We start from the raw sequence: 14,411 nt of genomic DNA, 5'->3' as shown, positions 1-14,411 counted from the left end.
TCCATTCACACATTTGCTTCACACTTTAGTCATATACATACTTTAAAAAAGATCTTAACTGATGACTATACGTACTATGATGTACATGGCTCCAATTCAAAAAACTCATTTAAGTTACGTTTGAAGATGTAGTTTACCTACACTAAATACTTGTATGCAACGCAAAAGGCCCTTGGGATATTATTTTGGGTTACGAAGGATTCAACGCCCAAAACATAAAAATAATAATCCTAGTTTTGAATGTCCAATATTCATGTCTCATTGACAGCTTATTCAGAAGAATTAAAAATAGAAAACATTGATGTAATGTAAATAGATTTGAGCTGATAGCATTAGCTTTGCATTCTACATTCAGAGAGCGAGGTTCATAAGGGCGCGAGGTCATAATGCCTACATTTGGCGCGCTGTGTACATTCCATTTATTCTGTTAGGTTGTAGACTAACACAGATTGTAGAAGGACCAAAATTTGTCTGCATCAATAGCCAGTAACACCACTGAAGCGTGAAGTATTTGAAAAATCCATCACTTAAGACTTTCAACGTCATTAACCACAATCCAATTTGTTTCAATTCTTAAATATACAAGAAATTACATAGAGCCATTTAAATGAAACTTCAAAACTTATTATCTATATATTAATACGTGAAGCAAAAACTTATCCCGTATTTATTTATATATTATTAACGTATTACTTTTTACGAAAATTGCGCGGACGTAGGAGTATGAAATTTCCCACACTTATAGACAATATAGAGAAGGCGTGCACAATGCTAATAATTTTTTTTAATAATGCTTAAAAGATACATTAAATCAATAAAGAAAGCATTACACACACTACCATGTATTTGACATACACACGCATGCATACTATTTGTTTAATGTCAAACTTTTCTTATTGCTTAATGCCTATGGTCAAATTGAGAATAGAATAAGTATTGTTTGTCTTTATTAATATTTGTCTAAAGTGTATTTTTGGCGAAGTCTATGATTATATAATAGAAGTATATCTTTGAAAATAGAACCATAATAGTGTACAAACTTATAATTTCAATTAATTATAGTCGAATTTCGACTACTGCGGGACCAACTAGTCTATCTAATTTGACACATTGATATAACATCTAGTAACTAATAAATAGCATTTATGTTTACACACATCTAAGACTAAACCGGAAAAGTGGTTTTAATTATCTCCACGATCCGCGCAAACTTAAGGAAATTACTATTACAGTGAGTGTGTCGTTAGAGATAATTTCTCCGGCACATAAATTAAACACATCTGTTGTTTTTTTTTCATGTACCTTTTTATTGCTTATTTGGGTGGACGAGCTCACAGCCCACCTGGCGTTAAGTGGTTACTGGAGCCCATAGACATCTACAATGTAAATGCGCCACCCACCATGAGATATAAGTTCTAAAGATCTCAATATGGTTACAACGGCTGCCCCATCCTTCAAACCGAAACGCATCACTGCTTCACGGCAGAAATAGACAGGGCGGTGGTACCTACCCGTGCGCACTCACAAGAGGCCCTACCACCATTAACTGTCTATTTATTGGACGAAATTTTAAATAGACATAACCGCAGCTGGCGTCTTTGCTGTACACAAAGACTACTTACTTACATAGAGTTCTCTTTAACAGATCTCTGTAGATTCAAATTCTGTCAAAGAATAGTTCTACAGAATTCCCAAAGGCGCACCTATACAACAATAACTAATGTATACATATATTATGTACGTTACGATGCGAGCGATTACCAAACCTCCATTGTACGAAACATAATGAGAATGAAAGTGTAAGAATGTTTAATTTTCAAACGATTACATGTCAAGAGGAAAGCGACGATGTACCTACTCATTGTTACGTTTGCCTTATGATTAATAGCTACTAGAGACCGGTGTTAGTGTTTAGTAAGTGTTCTATTCCAGTTTCAGTTCCAGTTTCACCAGGGCAGGTGGGCGAGCATGGACTTAGCCAGGAAGGATGGGAGTGATGGTTAAAAGAATTCAGGTTGAAAAGTATATGAAAGTCACATATACGAGTATATACGCTATACGCTAATATATATAAAAAATTACAAAGCACAAGAAATCCAACAACACATTCAAATAATTTATATATATATATTTTTAAATTGTTTAGTTGGTTGAACTAGATCACAGCCTACCTGGTGCTAAGTGGTCGCTGGAGCCCATAGACATCTACAGCGTAAATGGCGCGACCCACGTTGAGATATGAATTCTAAGGTCGCAGCATATATAGGTAGTTACAACGGCTGCCCCACCCTTCAAACCGAAACTTATTACTGTTTTACGGCAGAAATAAGCGGGGCAGTGGTACCTACCCATGCGGACTTACAAGAGGTCTTACCTCCAGTAAAGAGTGGCCAGTTTATTGATTTAATTGATTAAATATCATCAAAACCAATACCATACTTTACATGTTGATTGTTTAAACGTGTTAAATCTTTTAACACCGGTTCAATTATATCTAGACAGTCCAAAACAAAACTGATTTACTGTTAACATTTTTTATTTATTTCTTATGATTATAATATAATTACACTAGATGGAGCTACTACTGTTAAATACTATCAGTTATTGGGACAAGTTTAACAGCATTTCAAAATTACACAGTCAATATTGTAGATTTTAGCGCGCGCACTTAAGAAGATTACTATGAATTTCTCGAAGAATTTTAACTGGACTTGACTCTAAGTAGACGCTTTAGAACGCTTGTCGTGTGAGCGAAAGGTTTAAGCTCGATTGGTATAATTAGACGCTTACGCTTAGTATCGTGGAATTTAGTTTTATATTCCGTAATAGTGAATACTGTTGGTGCTTCTGTTTTGCGATTTTGAACTTAAAAACGTAGTCTCAATTAACTTTACGATTAAGCGGTAGTTGCCAATATACATTTACGAATGAAAGACGTGTTTCTCTAACTGATCCCCAGGCACAAGCCAAACTGAACCTTACGACCTCACCAATTGTGTTGAGCTAGATCCTAAAATATAAATTTTGACATAGTCGAAGAAGAAATCATATTTTGTCATAGGTATATACAATACAGAATTACGAAAACCGAAAACATTAGAAGTTTTAAAACAAAAACTCATTACCATCAATAAACCTGCCTGTTAAATCGATGCGTAAAAGTCATAATTTGAGCTTTAATAGTAAGGTAGCCGTACAATAAATATTAAGATTTCAACGTAATAAAACAAGCATATAAGTTGTGACGCCTATAAGCTCTGGTAACGACTCAAAACCCGACGAACCATCAAATCTTTCATCCAATTAGTTCTATAAATTACAAACACCTATAACTATACTTGAGACCTTAGAACTTATATCTCAAGGTGGGTGGCGCATTTACGTTCTGGATGTCTATGGGCTCCAGTAACCACTTAAAACCAGGTGGGCTGTGAGCTCGTCCATCCATCTAAGCAATAAAAAAAAAAACACCGCGATTGCGTCAAATACATCACAACATTATACAAATCCCGATATAATTTATTCACCCATGATTGTCCGCAACAATTACTCGTACACTAACAAACATATAAGTTTCATCTTTGCTACTTCATGTAAGAAAAAAACATTGAAATAATCGTAGTTAAAGACCACACAGCCGGATCATACTTTCACCGTTCAATTGCCTTAAGAAGATAAACGTCCGCCGGCCGTGTAATTAGTGTAATGGCTGCGCTCGTCGTTATTATAAAACGATAAGTTATCAGCTCCGAACCGCGTACGTACGTCCTGTTATTTTTTTTTTATTGTTCTTGTAGGCAGACGAGCGCACAGCAATGCCAGGGGCAGAGCCAAGCCGCTGCCTACCGCTTAACACTCTCCACAAGCCTCGTTTGAAGAAGGACATGTCATAGCGCTCGGGAAACACCGTGGAGGGGAACTCATTCCATAGCCGGAATGTTAATACATATGTACATTCGTCTTGTACCAATATCACTTGTGGTTCTCGACCGATTTGTATGGAAATGAGTCGTAAAAAGAAATACCAAGTTTAACTTCTTTATCTTTCACCATATTCTCTTGCATTGTCATCGCCAAATTTCCAGTTTTACTGGTAGTATGAGTCCCCACGGGTGGGTACCACCATCCTGGCTGTTTCTGACGTGAAGCAGTAATGCGTTTCGGTTTGAAGGGTGGGGCAGCCGTTGTAACTATACTTGAGGCGTTAGAACTTATATCTCAAGGTGGATGGTGCATTTACGTTGTAGATGTCTATGGGCTCCAGTAAACACTTAACATCAGGTGGGCTCTGATCTAGTTCACCCATTAAAGCAATAAAAAAAGTTTTTTCAAAGGTTGCAAGTCCTTCTCTATGTTTCCGTGATGCTGTGTACTTCTTACAGCGAGATTTGAAAGGTAGCGATACGACTATGCTGTTTACCAAATCCCTCACGCATGTCACGAAGTTTCTTAAGAAAATACGATTATTCACAAACCTCTTCATTGATGAATGAATGAACCAATAATATCGTGTACAAAATATGAACATAGGTAATTACTGGTGGTAAGGTAAGCATAGGAGAATATGTACTACTGTTCTGTCTATTTTTTATCATAAACTGATCGTATGCGACTCCGATTGCAAGGTGGGACGACAGCCATCATACAAAAGAATAGATACTTCAATTTTATGTCTCAATGTAGCCTGCATTCGCATACTGATATCCATGCGATCCGGTAACCACTAAACACCTAATCAGCGTTGAGCTCATTCATTCAAATAATAAAAACAAATTTGATTGCTAGTTTTTTTTTAACTATAAACTTTGTGGACCATCAGCTGTCTCATTAGGTACACCAAACACACCAGTATGTACAAAGTCTTGACGTAACGGCGCTATGCACAATTAAGATTTCCGCTGTCTGTCTCCAGTATGAATTCCGATAGCCTCTTAGCATTAAATCGCCGTAAGCTCGTCGCCAGATAAAGTCTAGTAGTAAAAACTGGACGGATGCGACCATAGGGCGGGCTAGAAAGCTGCGCCCACATCCAACGAGATCGGTACAGGTATCCAGTGGGTGTCGGGTATCGCGCTTTCAACTTCGCACGTATGCAGGTACGCGAACTTGCAATTTTCTCGTAGAAACTCTTGATATTATGTTATTAACATTTCTAACGTGTGATGACAAATAGAAAATGGATGTGTTGGTGATAGTGACGTCACGTGTACATGATTCGAAGTTTTTAATACGCTTTTATTAGCTTCAGACGTATGTATCTTTGTAACGGAATCTTTGAACATGATTTTGACCCCTTCAAAACGTCGGATTAACTCGAAATTTGGCATACTTATTAAGGACCGATAACAATTCTATAATTATCATCGGTCCTTAATAACACACACAATTCTATAAAAAAACATTGAAAAAATTTAAAATCAACTAAAAAATTAAAAATAAATAATAGTTTAAAAAAACTAAAAAAATACGTTTTTTAGAAAATCTGACAAAAAAATTGAAAATAAATTTTAATAAATTTGAATTAAAAATATTGTAAGAAAAATGATTTTATTATAAAAAAGCGTGGGGTCCTTTTCAGGATATTATCAAAATAACCCTCCTACTCATATCTGTTCATAAAATATTTATAACTACTGATACCATGCACATATTTTTAATTCAAATTTATTAAAATTATTTTCTATTTTTTGTCGGATTTTCTATAAAAGCGTATTTTATTAGTTTTTTAAACTATTATTTATTTTTTGTCAACAAAACCACGTTGCGCACACAATAACACTATCAACCTATAACTTAGCTTATTACTATATTAACGCAATATGAGTCGCTTAATCTTTACGTTCGCCGATGATCATATCGTCATTTAAAACCACAAACAAATTACTTCGGTCGCCGGTACAGAGTTTCGCGTGTAACAACGCACAAATATACCGACAAAATATAGTTTTATTGTCATTATAATAATTTGCTCAGAACTCAGGTCACGGAGGCCTACTCTCACAGCCACACCCCGACATCGGTATCTTCTTCGATCGCGTATCAAAGCTCAAATTTAATATAAACAATTTATGTAGATGCATCCCACGCAATAGAAACTGCAATAAAAAGACTAAACAACTTATTAGAACGAAATAGTTGGAACGAAATTAAAATATATGCATACTATATTTAGTAATATAAATATAGATTAGCATTGAGTGAAACGACTAATCTACATGCACTAATGAAAACTACTTTTGCAGTTTAGTCTTTTTTTTTTTTTTTTTCGTTATGTTATATACGCGTTTAGAATACTTTACAGACGACCACGAATACTCTAAAGTATTCTAAACCATCTGAAATAATGTAATGACATTAAAAAACAAAATATTAAACCGTAATAAAGGTTGTTTTAATTGTGTCTAAAGCTCACAAATTTAGAGGAAAACATACCCATACTAACTATACATTATTAAATTAATGTTCTCGAAATAAATTTGGAATTGCTCTAAAAAAATGAATTTGGAAACTCAATCGAAGAATTCTTTTCTTGTCACATAAATATAAACCTATCTCCGCTAGAGCTGACGAAGACGTTAGTGGGAGATAATCTAAATCTATACTAATACATAATTCTACAGTGGTTTTTACGGATGTTCCGTTATAACTACTGAACCATGCATCCGATTGACTTGAAACTGGTATCCGTGTAGAAAATACATGTACATAATGGATAGGCTAATATTTATATAAGTGTTGGACTGCCTAATAATAATGACAATAAATAATAATGTTAATTTTAAATACCCAGCGAAGCTGCCGACTACGGCTAGGCGCTTATAAAATACCATGTAAATTCCGCGTTTTACACAAAGCTTAATCAAACACAATTTATCACGTTTAATTTCGTTTCTACTCTAAAACGTCAAACGAACTAATCAAATAATGCCTACGCATAGCTGGACGACCATAATTAGTCAACATAACCTTTGCCGTGGGAGGGTCAAAGTAAATTGTGCCTTTCGAAAAGCTATTAAATCCGTCATTTCCACAAACTCACTACCGCTATGCACTTGTACCGGTTAATGAATTTCCTAGTCGCACACGAAACCAGTGGGCCCACTTTCGATCTTATCTAAGAAGTTCAAAGGTCGACTCTCACGCATGACCGCTCCTCAAAACGTTCCAATGCACTTGTGTTGCACTAAAGAAATAACACATATACACATTAAAACTGGCTTGTATGCATAGAAATACTTTATAATCCAAATTTCACTTTCCGCATGAGCAAAAAAATAAATAAGCGACGAAATACATCAACGGTACGTTCTAGAAAAAATGCATGAACGACTTTTAAAATCGTAAATAATATTTTTTATGAGACTTTCGAATCTATGTCCTTAAGTAAGGAAGTTTACTGGTGGTAGGACCTCTTGTGAGTCCGCACGGGTAGGTACCACCGCCCCGCCTATTTCTGCCGTGAAGCAGTAATGCGTTTCGGCTTGAAGGGTGGGGCAGCCGTTGTAACTATAATTGAGACCTTAGCACTTATATCTCAAGGTGGGTGGCGCATTTACGTTGTAGATGTCTATGGGTTCCAGTAACCACTTAACACCAGGTGGGCTGTGAGCTCGTCCACTCATCTAAGCAATATTAAAAAAATAAAAAAAAAGTACATTAAAAATGACCATATTAGGGAACCGTCTACTGTACTACACTTATCGAGGAGTGAAATTTTGCTTAATCCGCGACATTTATCTTTATAATTAAAAGTGTGTTTTATTTGGTATTAGCATCAACAGTTCGATGTTTTTAATTGAACTTCAATTAAGTTTATACTCCACTCAAATAGCTGAAGAAGCTTTTTTTTATTATTATATTTTCCCCAAACTTTAAATATCCTTTGAGCCCTCGATATGTATTATCAAAAAAAAAACAAAGCACAACTAAATCACAGACTCCTCTGATATATACCTATTAGTTCTTGCTAAAATCATCATCATCCTAAAATTTTTTAGTTTCTATCACCTAAAATAATTAGAAAAACTCGCTGTTCAACCGATTTTAGACGGTTACAAAAGACATATGAACGTGAATGCAGCAGTCCATTTTGGGACATAGATTAAAATCTTAATTCGTAAAACGGCTGTGTTACAATGAAACGCAAAATTGTTTCGCGGTTAAAATGAGCAGGATGATTGGTATCAGTTCGTGCGAATTTGCAATATACTCCATCCACTTCGCCGTGACTGTCTCTAAGCATGTGAAACGTTTGATGAATCGACTCTAATTAAGTTCTTAAGGCTTGCAGACTATACAATAAAGAAATATTTAATGCGGATCGAAGTTTTTTTTTTTTTATGATTGAAAGATTACTGGTGGCCCGGAGGCCTTTCCAGCTTCACCAGGACAGGTGGGCGAGCAAAGCCTCAGCCAGGAGGGGTGGGATTAGCTAACAACTGCCCGAGCGCCTCCGAAGGAGACCTAACAACTCAAGAGCAATTGCTTCGCGAATGAATCTACTACCGGATCGGAATCGCGACCCGCTGAGAAGATCCGGCGAGAAACTCAGCGGGCTGATGCAAGGGTTAGGTTGCACCTCGACCTCTTTGTCGAGTTCGACGAGTACGATTACCGGGGTTCCTCAGCCTGCTCCTAGTGTTAGAGCTGAAGGTATCTAATGCAAGAGTTATTAGATCTGATGGATCCGTAAGGACGTGTTTAGGGCGCGGATCGAAGTGGCAATGCTTCTTGTATATCAAAAACAATAAACGGTTATAACTAGAGTTGCACATGTATTTATAATTATTAAACGCTCAAAAGCAAATAAAATAAAAACGCAACTTGAACTCAGAAATCGGGAACAAACAAACAAACAAAGAAATCGATAATTTTATTGATTATTCTTTAGTTTACCCATTAAAATAATCTTAGAACATTCAAGACCACTACGACAGAACCAGTTTCTATATTGATATTCAAAGTCAGATGTTAATGTAGCAGAGACCTTTCAATACATCTTAGGAATCTCGTTTGAGAGCTAAACGACTCTAAGATCAGTTTAGATCCAAGCTTAGCAGTGAACAACATAATATAGTTTAGAATATTTCGTTTGTGTTCTTAGCAAATGGATCTGGCATGTTTTATAAATTAGTGTGGATATACCAATGATTAGTAGTATGATTACATGAGATCACTAGCATTTGTTTTGTTTGATCCGCACGTAATCTATATAATATAAGCTGCTATTACTTAGAAGCAGGTATCTGCCACTGCTGAAATGGTTTCTTAATGTTTTAAGCACAAACAGTTACAAGCAGGGCATGGTAGGGCATGTTGTGAACCAGCACGGATGGATGTACTACGACCCTGCCCGTTTCTGCCGTGAGCAGCAACAAAAAAATATAATAATAATTTAGGAAACATAATGAAGAGGTGACAACGTCATCATAAAAATCAGCCTTAAGCACGATAATCAGGCATTTCGGATCCTCCCGATCCACTAACGGTGTTTTTAGGTACTTCAAGCATCGGTGACCGTTCTCGTCGAACCCGTCGCTTGCGACAAAGGATTCGTCGAGTAAATCAACCAACAGACACGGCCCACTGAGTTTCTCGCCGGGTCCTCTCAGTGGGTCGCGTTTCCGATCCGGTGGTAGATTCTGCGAAGCTGCATAGAACTTTGCTATTTGGAGTACAAAAAAAAATCCCGTAAAATCACACCAAGACCGACACTAGTTAATGCAGGAAAACTGTATAAGACAAAAAGTTCGCCAACAAAAAAAAGTACACACTCGATTCTGTTGATGATTGATGAAGTGAAAACAACGTGCCGAATCTATTGAAGAAACTGTTATTGACAGACGGAACCTCGCCAACGGCCCGTCGCCTCTGTCAGCCCAGCAGGTACGGAGAAAGCGCCTTTTTGTTGGGCAGGCATCGACGAGAGCTCTCCAACTTTATGAATGACAGATACGTGTAAACAATGAATCGCCGCTTTGATCGTGATCATTCAAAGGCGAAACTCGAGAATTTAATTTTATGGATCCGTGTCAGTTTCGCTGTTTCAACTATTCGCTAAGATGATGAAAATATTAACGAAATTTATTATGTAACTCGTTTGGGTCAAATAAGAAGAATGTATTTTATTTATTGAGTACAACCGTAGATCGAGCTATCCCTCCCAGCGTTAGGCGATTTACGGTAGTCATGAATAGTAAAATATGAATTTTGCAGTCTAATGTAAAATAGGTTAAAGTTTCGAATAGGAATTTCAAGGACAATTAGGCATGAAAAATATTTTTTTTTATTGCTTAGTCAGGTGGACGAGCTCACAGTCCACCTGGTGTTAAGTGGTTACTGGAGCCCATAGACATCTACGACGTAAATGCGCCACCCACCTTGAGATATCAGTTCTAAGGTATCAGTATAGTTACATTAAATACATTAAATATAATTATTTAAAAAATTAAGCTAGTACCGGTGCTAGAGGTTACATAGGCAACTATATAGATAAATACCTATTATATAAAAACTATAAATACCGTATCGTATAAAAACCCGTATAAATAGACGAAACTGTCATAATGCCCTAGATCTTCTAGCTAAAGTTAGAACTTAAATCTTCAAAAGGTATCAGCTCCCCATACACATACGCTTTGCCAAAGAGACAGCTATGCCACTGTCTACCTATCACAACACTAACACAACAAAAAATAAATTGAAGAAGTGGGTTAGGTCCTTACTCGTTTTCTTATCAGATACGTCAGCGGAACAACACCAGTGAAAGTGACGTGTGCCTTTTATCGATACAATTACATCGCTCCAAGAGATCTCAGATATATCGGTAGCGGCCCAAATATTATTGTGTTACATGATCAATTGATACCACTGTTCATTTACATGGTAATATCAAAATTGTGATGTTTTACATAATACGTACTAATTAATTAAAAGCGTGAACACTGTGGTTCGCATGCCACCACCTACACCAACCACCCTTTGATACGTATTCGTTTGCTACGTATTGATACGGGGAACTTATTCTAAAACCGGATGGTACGTGGCAGAAAAGATTTCTGGAAACGCACTTTGGATGAACGCTGTGGTTCTAAGTAGAATGAATAAATTATCACTTTAGAAAGACAGTTAGTTATTTGTTCAACATTCACAAATTTAATTTAATGTTAAACTGTGGGCGCGTCCCAACAACCGAACCGGTCCAGAGCACGAGTGAAAACCCTATAAACGTGATTAAAGCTTATCTTTAATCGTCGATAAAACGCAATTATATCGTAACTCTCGGTTACTAACTACTGAATTTTTATAGCATATTAATTTAATAACTTAATATCGCGGTTGCGTTGTCGAGATAGACTCACTGAGATGATGATGAAAAAAAAGTTTGCTTCTGAGTGTTTGTGACGTACTCTGTACAATTTTCGCTCCACGTCTATTATACAGTTTATCAATACATTTGAAATCGTACAATATTATCGTTGCAAATGTACTTGATGCAGCTGTATTTTCCAACGAGACGCGGTATTTATTAAATTTGAATTTCGTCTTTAGTTTTTATAATTATAATTGGCTACTTAATAACAACTTATTATATTTTTTTGTTTCCATATTATAAAAAAAGAAACATAATATTCCTAACCTAAAAGTACATGTTATTATCCGCAACATGCTTCATCAGATCACAGAAATAGAGTTATCAGCAACATGCTTCGTCAAAAAGTACAATACTTACTTTCAGCTACAAGCATCGTCATATGTTTATCGTCATAAGTCGTCAATCATAGCTTATCAATTATAATTGACTGGTGAAAGGTTTTTTGGGGATGGAAGGATAACTGGTGACCTTTTCAGCATGGCCACGAGAGGTCAGCGAGCACGGGCTCAGTCAGCAGGTTTGGAATTTCCAAACAGCTGCCCGAGCTCCTCTGAAGGAAACTTAACACATCAAGAGCATCCGCTTCCCGAACGCATCTACTACCGGATCGGAATCGCGACAAGTTGAGAAGATCCGGCGAGAAACCCAGCAGGCTGATGCCATGGGCCAGGTTTCAAGTCGAACTCTTGGACGACTTCAACGAGAACTGTTAACAGGGTCTCTATGCTTGATTCTAGTGTTAAAGCTGCAGAGGCCTGCTGTTGAAAAGCATTTGTTTTTATTGCTTAGACGGGTTGACGAGTTTACGGTCCACCTGGTGTTAACTAGTTACTGGAACAACGTAAATGCCCCCACCCACCTCGACACTTGAGTTCTAAGTTCTCAGTTTTACAACAGTACAAGCAGAAATAGGCAGAGTAGTGGTACCTACCCGTGCGGACTCATGAGACGTCCTACCGCCAGTAAAACTTGCAAGCAAGCTGTTTAAAACATTTGTAGGAGATAATATTGTAGGAGGTAATATTGTAAGCCGGCCTCTCTATTACTGCCACGACTCAGTCATGCGCTCTCGTGTGTAGAGCAGAATAACCACGGAATAGATAAATAATTTATCTATTCCGTGAGAATAACCGTAGTTCGATGTAACAGCAACTTTGATCTTACGTTTGCGAAAAAAGCGATCGCATTCACTTTCATATGTCCATAAGCTTCGATAGCCACAACAAATAAAATCAGATTGATTTATTTTATTACTTAACATTCCGAACAAATAAACTCTAGGGCGAGCATTAATAAATAAAGAATGTTGAACCGCAAACTTATTATGTAATTACTATAGGCGTAGGGCGTACTCATTATTAAGTGAAAAGAAAAATTATGAGAGCGTAGACTGAATCGTTTGTTTCTAACAAACTACACGCAGTATTTCTTCAATCTGTCATCATGACTCTTGCAATAGCGCTGACATTTCCGACACAAGCTCTTGTCACGGTAGGAAGAAACCAATGAAGCATAAGTATTCTCAGGCCAAACCGTAAAAGATTAAAACCATTTTCCAAACGAATCATTCGAATGAAATGTAAACATTATATCTTAATAGTCATCTTGTTAAGTCAATATACGATTACACAACCCAAATAATGAACATATTCATACTCGTTTGCAAAGCACGAGTATAACTAGATGGATTATTAATCAAAGCATTCTAGAGAACCACGCGGCGATGGCTGTAATGTGTGACGACGCGGAAAATCTTTAATCAGATTAGCGCCTCCTACAGATAAAATCGATTACTTGTTATCGCGTGATAGGGTTGATAGTCAGTCCGATACCGCATCACAACATTTTATATTTTTCTAGATTAATTCTCATTTGATATTTAAACATACTGGTAAAAATAATATCAATATTACTGTTCAGTTGTTTAACCCTCAAACTAATTAATTACATACAAATTATTTTCTCAATCGTGATTTTTATTTTAGTACATACGCTAAGCTACTACAAAGTTTTTATTAATAAACCATTCAGAAATTATCTGCAAAACCTAATTTAAAATTCATTAGGACAAACAAAAAGCCGTAAGCACTTGCTATGCGTGAAAGTAGACCCACCCACAGCGCCAGTGGCCCGAGGCGTGACCGCAACTCATCTATCAAAACAACACTTCAATACAACCCAATGGATTTCCAATTCATAAGAATAACATCTTTAATTTGACTGAGGTTCTGTGAGTTAGGAACTACGAGAAATAAACAGTCTTGTACATATCGCGGAAGATTTTCATTTAGTCACAAAACTCACAAATCTTGCGTGCGTTGGTCACTGAAGTCATCCTAAGTGGCTGGACTGATTTTAATGAAATTTTCTGTGTACCTTCAAGTGGATTCGAGAATGGTTTAGATTTATAAATCAGCTCGGCAAATGGCGCTGCAGTCGGTATCTTTCCTAGAAATAATTTATATGGCAAAACAACGTTTGCCAGGCCAGCTAGTAAGCATATAATTTACGCTTACCAAAAGCAGGCTGCATCGACCAGATTATTAGTATTGCAATACAATGTCATACAATTACGAGTAAATGCCCCATTAAACGAATTTCCCCATTGCGAATGTCTCAGTTCGCCACAATCGGCGTTAGTTTAATGATGACAGACGACACCCATTGCGTCATCTCGGTACAAGTGGCATTGCAATGACGAAACTACATGAAACTATGGGAACATAGTGTTCTTTCTACAGAAGCTGAGACATTGTGAGAAATTTATGTTCCATTGACACTCAATGTGTGTAATACTTCTTCGATGTGAGGATCAATTAAAATTGCATCGCCTTCTTGGTTTCTTGGCTTCTTCATTTGAATTAAACATATTGATTGGCCTTCGGAAATTCAGATATTGGTAGACGAAAATGAACCCAATATCACGATAACAGTGTCTGATTTATGACGCAACAACTACTTAGATTATCTGTTGCTTGGGTTTCTAATTATATGTCTCTGAAATACGGCTTCTAAACTTATCTTTTCAGATAAATTT

General features: G+C 36.7%; 1 protein-coding gene across 3 annotated transcripts in view; it reads right to left on the bottom strand.

The window, feature by feature from the left end:
- DAAM (disheveled-associated activator of morphogenesis-like protein) overlaps positions 1-14,411 on the bottom strand; it is an 88,874-nt gene that overhangs the window by 20,937 nt on the left and 53,526 nt on the right. The gene's annotated exons all lie outside the window — the stretch shown is intronic.

Source organism: Bombyx mandarina, chromosome 18, assembly GCF_030267445.1.
Source record: "Bombyx mandarina strain Sakado chromosome 18, ASM3026744v2".
In the NCBI taxonomy this organism is placed as follows: domain Eukaryota; kingdom Metazoa; phylum Arthropoda; class Insecta; order Lepidoptera; family Bombycidae; genus Bombyx; species Bombyx mandarina.
The sequence above is the reverse complement of the archived record's forward strand: the minus strand, read 5'-3'. Positions and strand labels throughout refer to the sequence as shown.